The sequence below is a fragment of the Cajanus cajan genome, chromosome 10 (genome assembly GCF_000230855.2).
Source record: "Cajanus cajan strain Asha chromosome 10, NIPB_CcT2T_4, whole genome shotgun sequence".
In the NCBI taxonomy this organism is placed as follows: Eukaryota; Viridiplantae; Streptophyta; class Magnoliopsida; order Fabales; family Fabaceae; genus Cajanus; species Cajanus cajan.
The window spans coordinates 11,598,374-11,608,633 of NC_138526.1; positions in this window are offsets into that span (position 1 = coordinate 11,598,374).

Here is a 10,260-nt window from a genome sequence, read left to right on the forward strand (position 1 = left end):
AGAATGATTCTCACTTAAATATTTTTTAATTAGTTTTATCTTTAATCAATATAAAATTTAAATTTTTAATATATTTTTCATGTCTAATATTAATTATTAAGTTTATTATCTAAACAAATAATGATCAACTTTTTTAATGATTTAAAATAGATAAATTAAGATTTGAATTTTTTTTCACATTTTATATTATGTCCATCACTTCTTCATCTAGTATATCTAATTATCTATTATTACGCTCAAAATCAAAGTTTATTACATGAATAAATAGTGATTTTTTTTAATAATTAAAGATAGACAAACTTTAAATTTTTTCTAGTATACTTTCTTGAGCCCAACACTACTTTATTGATTATATATATTATTTTTTTCTTTTTGATTTCAATTTTCTTTCTACCCGCACACTCTAGCGTTTATCATGTTCTCTTTTTCTTAATTGCTCATGATGAATTGATCATGATCGCAGTACTACAGGTAGCTTGCATCGAGGAAAGAAAGGTACGGAAATTGATGGGGAACGAACAAAAATTAGGGTTTAAGGTCATATCATCCTTTTCCTATAGCTGGTGTACAATAGTCATATGGTTATTTGAAATATTAACTAATATTAATAAAAATGAGTTATCATCTATTGTCATAAATGATTGAGATTTATTTTACACAAGTTTAATATCTTTTATAACTATTACTATTAATAGTTGGTCAAAATTTGTGTTTTCTTTGATATAGATTTAACACTTTTATGATTATTAAAATTTTATTTTTTAAACGAATAATAATATTTAATTTAAAAACTTTTAATAAATCAGACTTTTTACTTAAAAGTTTTAGAGGTGTTATCCTCCATACACTATTTTATTCATAAAAAATATTAATAAAAATTAAAATCATAAACAAAGTTTGGATAGGTGGGAATATGGGATGAATCCTAATTAAAAGTAATTCAAATCCCATATGTTGAACCCTTCTCTCCCGCCACCCCTTCCCAAAAAATCTATCCTTTAAAACTTTACTCATGAAATTGTGTAGAATCATCACTTATTTTCGTGCACATAGATAAAAGGCTTATTTTTTATGATACAAACATGTGAATAAGGAGTCAGTCCATTTGTTTCATGAATCTCATTACTTTATTATACTCTATGATGATCTGCTCCCTATAACGTTCATAAAGTTTCCAGATCGAAATCAAAATCGAAAAAGCATCATTCGATCAGTAAGAAGTGATTCACTCACTTTGATAAAAGTATTTCTTTATTATGATTTCTCATGAAAAGTCGCTATTTAATTGCATACCATCCAAAATCTTAAAAAAGAAAATAAAAAATAAAGCATTGTTTCTTACACATTTTTCTCCAATTATTTTCCCATCATGTTAAAAAAAAAAACTTTTGAAGAATTTTTTAAAACTAATTTTTTTATCAAGCATACACTACAAGAAATGATACATATAGTGATATATAAAGAGTATCACTATAGATACAATATATGTAGGTATATATCTATTTGATATATAGTTATACACAATTTTAATATTGATTTTGAATAAAATTTAACAACATATTTTGTGTTACTGTAGTTTATATTCATACTTTTTAACAATATATCAACATATATTGTATTTATTGTGTGGATAAAAATAATTTTAGTGATATATATAATATTACTATAGGATGTGTCACTATATGACAAGTTTCTTATAGTGATAACAATTTAATAACTAAATCTAAAATATAATGTCTTTCTTTGTAGTTGATTCATGCGTTCGGAATCTAACCTAAGGATATGGAATGTACTATATCTTATATACAAATTTATCGTAACAAGTGAATCAGTCTTTTAAATTTGGTATAGTAGATAATATATCTTTAAAAAAGTTAAAGTCAAGAATACAAATAAAGTTGTTGAAATGAGGGAAAGTTCTGCAGACACAGCTTGGAATACATAGGGTTAAACCTAACTTAAGTGTTGGATGGAAGCCCTATTCAAAAGCTTAGACACATACGTATATTATAAAGTATTTGAATAAAATCTTTTCAGCTTGTAACTTTTGCTTGTCGACAAAACACATGCATAGTTAGATATATCTCCAAAAGAAGAAGAACCGAAATTTTAGGTAAAGAAAGGATCAAGATTTTGGAGGAAATGATCCAAAGTTGGCATCCTATGATGGGCCCATGTATTATGATTGAGGAAATGGTAGCATGAAATGGGCCAAAATGGGTAATGGAAATGGCCCAATATTCTTCCGTTTTGTGTGTTAATCATGGGCCCAATTTTCAATTTGCCCAAAAAGAAAAGCCATTCCTTTTGGGTTGGTTTCTAAATTCATGAGCCAACATCACATTTTATTTATAAAGGAATCGAGCACATTATAATATGTCTCCTCTAATTTCTTGAAGTTAATTCTACGTAATATATTTTTTAATGTTTACAGTAATTTTCTTAAGTGTTTTTTTTAATAATCATGCTATTGTTATAAAATATCTATTAGTTTAATATTCATAAAAAAAATTATTAATTTTACTAATAATTAATCTTTGTTAAAAAACCTAACTAACTATTTTTAGTACGATTTCATTTCTTAATCATGTTACTTTTATTTGCAAGATTCAAACCTAATATATTTATTAAGAAAATCGAGTCTAATACTATTTGAACTAACGAAATGTTATTCTTGTAAGTGTTTGAAACACATTGTATATTTCTATTATCCCAAAATAAAAATATATTAAACTCTAATATTATTATGTGTTAAAAAAAAAAAACTATGTGAAATGTGAGTATAATTTGCTTGAAGGATTTACTAATGGCCGAGGTAGTGTTTCCCAAAGGCATCTTTGATACGAGCTTGAATGAAACTCATCTCCTTTTCGATCATTAGTCATTCACTATAGAATCTATAGATTGATTAGCTAAAGCAACCTTTCTGTGTAAAATCATAACCAAAGATTATGAGCTGGCTACAATGGTTTATTAAAGCACATGGAAAAATAATTTAACGTCACAGAATTTTTCATTATATTTATTTTGGATATTTTTAAATATTTCTACTAAAATATTTCTATAATATTGTGATAATCATGCTTTTAAATAATCTATTAATCAGTGTACTGATTTTTAAATTATTAAAAATAAGAAATATATTTAAAATTTTAATATTTGATATATATTCAAAAATGGAAACTATATATTGATGAGTCAATATTTTCTCCTATTTTCTTACATTTCTGTACTTATTTTAATCTGTGATTTGTGCCTAATTGTTTATATTCTGCACTGTTTTTTATTTGGGTTTTAATTAGACCGGTAATTCATATTTTAATTAATTTGAATTTTCTGAATCTAATTATTCCAAATTTTATTTTCAGGACAGTTTAATAATTATTTGGCTTGGAATTAATTTTGGACTTCAAGTGGAGTTGCCAAGTCATCTTCCACGTCATCTGTCATGTCACCGCTGCACCATTTTCCACCTCAGCATTTATTTTCAGCCTTTACTCTATTTTATTGTACCTTGGGTCAGATGTTGGGGGCCTAATTTCTTTTTAGCTCATAGGAGCCTAGGGTAGGGCTGACTTGGCAGCCACTAGCTTGAAGAATCTGATGTGACTACGTGGGAGGCTGCCTCCTTCTTTGTTCTTTCACGTTTTGGCTTCCCTCTTGTTCGTTTTCTTTAGTTTTTTTGGTTGTAATATGAGACTCCATTTTCATTTGAATACAGATTGTTCCTTTCATTTGCGTTTTCCACCTTCCTCTATTCATTTCACGTTTTTCTCTCTTTTGCTTTTGGTTTTTGGTAGCTACAGTTTTACGTTTTGGTTTCTTTAGCTGAGTTTTATGTTTTTGCTTCTCTTCTTCTCTTATGTGTTACGTTTTGTATCTGAATCATTGGAGAATATAGATTGAAATACAGATTGTCCATTTTCGTTTTGCTCTCCTCTCCTTGCATTTTCGTTTTTATATCTGTTTCTGTTCTGTTTTAATGGAAGGCTAAAAACCCCTAGGTTAGCTTCTTGTTGTGGATTGTAATCTCTGTTTAAGGTTGGGTATGTGTGTTTATCTCTATTCTGCTTTGTTCTTCTTCATTTAACCTCTGTATGAATGTTTCCATGCTTAATGGGCTGTGCTCAATGCCACAGTTGCTTAATCTGTGAAGAGGTTGATGTTGTGATGGAATCATGCCTAGGAAGGCAAGAGGTGACATATTGAAGGAACCAAGAGGAGTTGGCTAGACGTGAAGGTTTGGGCCAGTCAGGGCCCAATGGGCCTGATGGGCCTGGGAAGGCCCAAGTTGAACTTTTCATGGGCCATATTTTGTTATAGCTATTTTCATATGTTTTGTATACATCATGTTAGTATAGGTATCATATATTTTGGTCTTGTATTTTGGACCACATAGAGTAGCATTTTAGGTTTTAGGCTTGTTGGGCCTAGTTTTGGGCTTCATGGGCCTTTGGGCTTTTGGTACCCAATATTGGGCTCATTTTCATTCTTGTAATTTTTCCTTTCCATTGTAATTGTTTGACCAATGTAATTAGGTCATTAGAATAGGAAAATACAAGGAATACTAAAGTATGCTAATTAGGTTAAACTAGGTTTAATTTGGAAGCCATTTAAGTTACATTTGAGTCACATGTTTTGCACCATTGGTGGCTGAACATGTGACACTCAAATTAACCCTAAATGAATCTCAAATCAGACCTAAATGCACCTTGGTACCTAAATTTTCGGACTTACACATGTGCACCAAAGTTTGAATTCAAATTTCAAATTTGAATTCAAACTTTAGGCGCCAATTTGTGTAGCTTTGGTTTAGGTGCCTATGTGCTTCATTTCCGTGCATACTTAAGTCCTCCCTTCACATTCTTGTATTCACTTTTGAGAATAATGAAATTTGAGAGCTTATTCAGCCAAATTTCTTCAAGAGTCACCGAATTTAGAGAGCTACACTTTTAGGAACCCTTTTAGGTTTCCTCCTCTTTGAAGTGAGCTTTCCCTTGAACCTTAAGCTTGGATGCTTCCATCCAAGGCTTAAGCCTTCTTCCAATCCGTGAATCATCCTCCATCTAGTGTTCATCACGTTGGTTTCTATTTCCTTGAAGAAGATCCGTGCATAAGGAAAGCTAAGGAGAAGAACATTCATCACTCCTCCTTACCATTTCCATCATGTTGTATACGTTTGCTTAATTCGTGTAGGGAAATCTTGAGTTAATCTTCGCTTAGCTGGTTAACTCGGATGGAACAAGGGTTAAGTGGTTAATAGAGTAATTTCATTGTGAACCGAGGATAAGAGAGTTACAATCTGAACAAGGAGCCAATCTATTTTAATTGTTGTGTTATCTACGTTTTATTGTGTTATAACTGAAATCTGAACCAAACCCCCCCTCTTCGTGTTTAAGCCTTTAACAGTAAAAGACGGTCCTTGGGAGACGACCTAGGAGTCACTTCCTAGTACTACATTTAATTGCATTTATTTGACCGGATACGGCTTCGATCAATATTTTATAAGAAAATTATAATTTTAAAATTATAAGTTTACCAAGAACATTTATGATTATTCTATATTCTCAGATTTAATTTATTATTTTTCAATTTTTAATAAGTAAATGTTTCAAAATTTTATGCGTCGAGTGAAGGTATTGTATTGTGGTCTTTTAATATCATTAAAGAAAAATATTTCCATCTCTACTCACTGAAAAAATTTTGTGAAAAAAGGGTTGAAATATTTGTCAAAACTTTATTTTATTATTTTTTTAAAATATTTGTTGAAGTTCTTATTTTATTTATTTATTTATTTTATATATATATATATATTCTGATTATTCACATAAGAAATAATTGGATAGTATTTTTTTAAAAGATATATAAGAAAAAAAGACATACTTTAAGATATATTATTATATATTGTTAATTTTCTATTTTTATATTTTCGGATGCATTTTATTGATCTATACAAATTATATTCATTGGTGTAATAAGTTACCTTTTGAATCAGGTGTGGTGTCATTAAATTTGATCTCTAATATCATCATTATATTCTAATAAACAAAAAATATGTAGTGTCATTAAATATAATCGCTATTTAAACCTTTTCAATTTAAAGGATGTTAATTTTTTTAAAATAAAAATTAATGTTGACTTTATTAATGAAAATTAACTGCCTTAACTTTTTTATTGGTTTGGATTAAATAATTATTTGTTTAGAATATAAAGAATTGGAAGGAATATGTTGTATAGCGGTGGGAAAAGATATGTAGCTCCAACAAATCTTTATGGTGGTGTCGACGGTGTCTTCATAAATCTAGACGAGTCTCTGACAACCTTAAGGACTTTAATTCCAAAGTCACTGTTTTGAGTTAGCAGTGTGTGAAATTAGGAAAAAAAATACATACCAAAGTGAATTAATCTCTATATACTATTTTTTTTGGAAGGAAATTTTGTTAGATTCAATTATGTCACTTATTGATATCATATTAATATTTTTTTTTTAAAGATAGAAAAGATTATAAAGATGGTCGCAATGAAGATTGAACTTAAGTCTTCATATTTCTAACTACCCCAAGCTTCATACTTCATATCAATATTTAACACTTCTAAAAAAATTATAGGTTATTAAAATAAATTAATACTATTTATCTACCTTAAAATGACTATTAGAGACTAAAATAATTAGTTTAAATTTTAAAGAGATGAATATTAAAGAAAAATATTTTACAGGGATCAAAATTAAAATTTACTCATTTTATAAGGATCAAATTTTGAAAGTTCATATCACTTTATACGTGTATATCAAATTTTGTTAAAATTGAACAACAACTTGAAGGTAATCAAAGTGTTTATATTTTAGTGTATTTTGCAATGAATATATTACGTCAATTTTGTTTTATAAAAATGAAGTATCAAATCATCTTGGATTAATATAAAATTTTGTATATATGATCTAAGAGATATGAACTTTCAATCCAACGGTTAGATTTACAAAATTCACATTTAATATAAAGTTATTGAACGGTTTAATACTTAGTAAAAGTTATACCTATGTAATTATAACCTCCTATATATATTTATATATGACTAGTGTTTTAAGTTTATGGGACTCCATAACTTTGTTCTCAACATAAATCAACCAAACTAAGGTTACTAATTAGGTGTTGGACTTGATACGGTTGTTATAATGAGGTGAATTGTTGTTATTAGTGTGATACCCATTCTACCCCAACACCTATAATATAATAAAATAAAGAATAAATGTTAAAATACTTCCAAATATCTAAATAATTTAAAACCAAAATTTATAAAGTAAGAGTTCACAAATATAATTAACAAAAATACATAAAATCCAATTACAATAAAATTAATATTCTAAGTCCTTTGCTCTGATGTTACAATATCATAGCAATCCCTCAACTCAAATATTGGCACTTTGAGTGCCGCTTACATCCATATCTTCCTCACCTAAAAATGACCACAAAACATACGGTGAGAAAAAAAGACATGCATATGAAAATCACAATAGGAAATTTCCACCAAAACAATATCCATTTAAATACAATAACCATCATTCAAACATACTTAATATTATCAACTCTAAAGTATCATTCAAATCCACTGCCACATCACAATTTAAGTATGCACCATGTCATACATCCAACACCATGTCACGCATATGTCTATGTCGATGCATCACACATCCAACACTGTGTAATGCACATGCCCATGCCAATGCGTCACACAACCAACATTGTATCACGCATACGCCCGTGTCGACGCATAACACGTCCAACACCATGTTACGCACATGCTTGTGCTAATGCATTACACAATTAGCATCGTATCACGCACACGCCCGTGCCAATGCATCACACATCCAGCATCGTGTCCGTGCTAATGCATTACACAACCAACACCATGTCACACACACACTAGTGCTAATACATCACATAATTAGCATTGTATCACGCACACGCCCATGCCGACGCATCACACATCCAGCACCGTGTCACGCATACGCTCGTGCTGATGCATCACACATCCAATTACCAATCATTCACATTCAATCACATTTATATATCACTCATCCAAATACAAATCATTCATACTCAAATATACTCAGTCGAATACACATCATTTATATCTACTCATACAATAGTCATTATTAGACATCATACGATTCACAACCATCATCAAAATCCATCAATATAACACCATATTTCACAATCCCACATCAAAATCATTTAGTCATATCATAAGTATTATAAAGCATCACTAAGAAATCATAAATTATTACAAACATGCCAAAAAGGGTCCCAAAATGTCAAAAGAATGCAAAATGAAATAGAATACTGACATTGGGCACCGTAAATCTTGATAGTTTGACCTCTAATCACTATTTTGATCATAACTTGAGTTATACACATCTTTTTTGAGTGATTCCAATTCCATTGGAAAGATAACATCCAAGGCTACAACTTTTGTAAAGAACACGAAGCCTAAATATGTTGTTAAGGTAACCTCGCATGGCTCACAACACGAAACTTAATCTTTCTCGCATTAGAATGGAGATTGAAATTATAACTCGCATAACTCAATTAATTCTTAACATTTTTACATGATTATAGAGTCTAAATTATAGCCCCAAGTGTATACTTTCTAACTCAACAAACATAAATTGATTTCGTTAATCACACAAAAAGATATTAAAAAAATATAAATGTACGTCCATAAGTAAAATCTCTCAATTACTCATTAATTCATATAATTAAGTGTGTTCATCAATCTACAAGAACCCTAACTTACACAACACATCCTAATGAATTCAATTATCATCTAGATCATCCATTTTATCAAATAATACAATAAACACATTTATAAATCAATATAAAATCTAATTGAATCATCAATTTCATTGTTAGAACAAAAAACGGACAATTTTAGGAATTTCAAGGGTTTCTCTCACTACCCACTCTCTTGTAATCCCACAAATATAAAACCTAATTCAATCGTGAATTTCACAAAACATCATACTAATTGACAAAATCCTAATCTCTCATGAACCTTAACTCACATACATATTTCAATTAATTCAATCTTTCTCCCAAAATATCGATTTTTAACATTTAATACTAGAAATACAATCACCAATACAAGTAGAATCTATCCGAATTACCAAATATACAAAAAGAAAATATTATAAAATTACTAAGAATCCTAGGAAACTCTCTCCTTCTAACCATTCTCTCGTATGACTTTGCATACAAAAATCTCTTTCTCCCCCGTAACTTGTTACGTTAATCTGAATAATCCTGATGCCAATTGAGATTATTCTTGAGCACTATTCCTCAAAGCTTTTTATTTTGCCTCTCTTTCTCTCCTAACCCTTCAGAAGGCAAAATGAGGCAGATAGTGTCAACTCTACCTGACTCCTTTCTTAAAAATAATCCATTGAGCTGAGTCAACCTAACCCATTTTCTTTCTCTTCCTGACCCGATTCTCTTTTCCGAATTACCAGAAATACAATCACAAATGCAAGTAGAATCTATCCAAATTACCAAATATACAAACAGAAAACATTATAAAATTACACTAAGAATCCTAGGAAACTCTCTCTTTCTACCCATTCTCTCATGTGACTTTGCATACAAAAATATGTTTTTCTCCGTAACTAGTTACGTTAATATGAATAATCCTGATGCCAATTAAGATTGTTCCTAAGCACTCTTCGTCAAAGCTCTTTATTTTGTATCTCTTTCTCTCCTAACCCTTCAGAAGGCAAAATATGAAGAAGATAGGGTTGACTCTGTTTGACTCCTTTCTTAAAAATAATCCATTTTCTTTCTCTTCTTGACTCGCTTCTCTTTTCTCCAAAATAATTAAATAAATATATAATATAAAATATTTTCCTCCTATAATAAAAAATAATATTGACCAAATACTATATAATAATAATATTAATATTAATATTAATATTTTGAGAAACGAGGTATTACAATAGGGTGACATGTGTCTTAGATGTAGAAAATTGGATAAGTTGGAGTAACTTTTGGAACATTATATGTTTTTCATTAGATTTAAATGTTTTTTTCTTCAATTTTGAATATAATTAGAAAAAAAATCACATAAAATAAGAAAGTTAATTAACATCATTTAATTTTAGTAATTAATCTAATTTTAAAAAATTAATCTATTTTTTAAACTATCATTTCTTAAAATTTAATATCAAGAATAAACATGATAAGTAAAATTATTCATGAACATATTAAT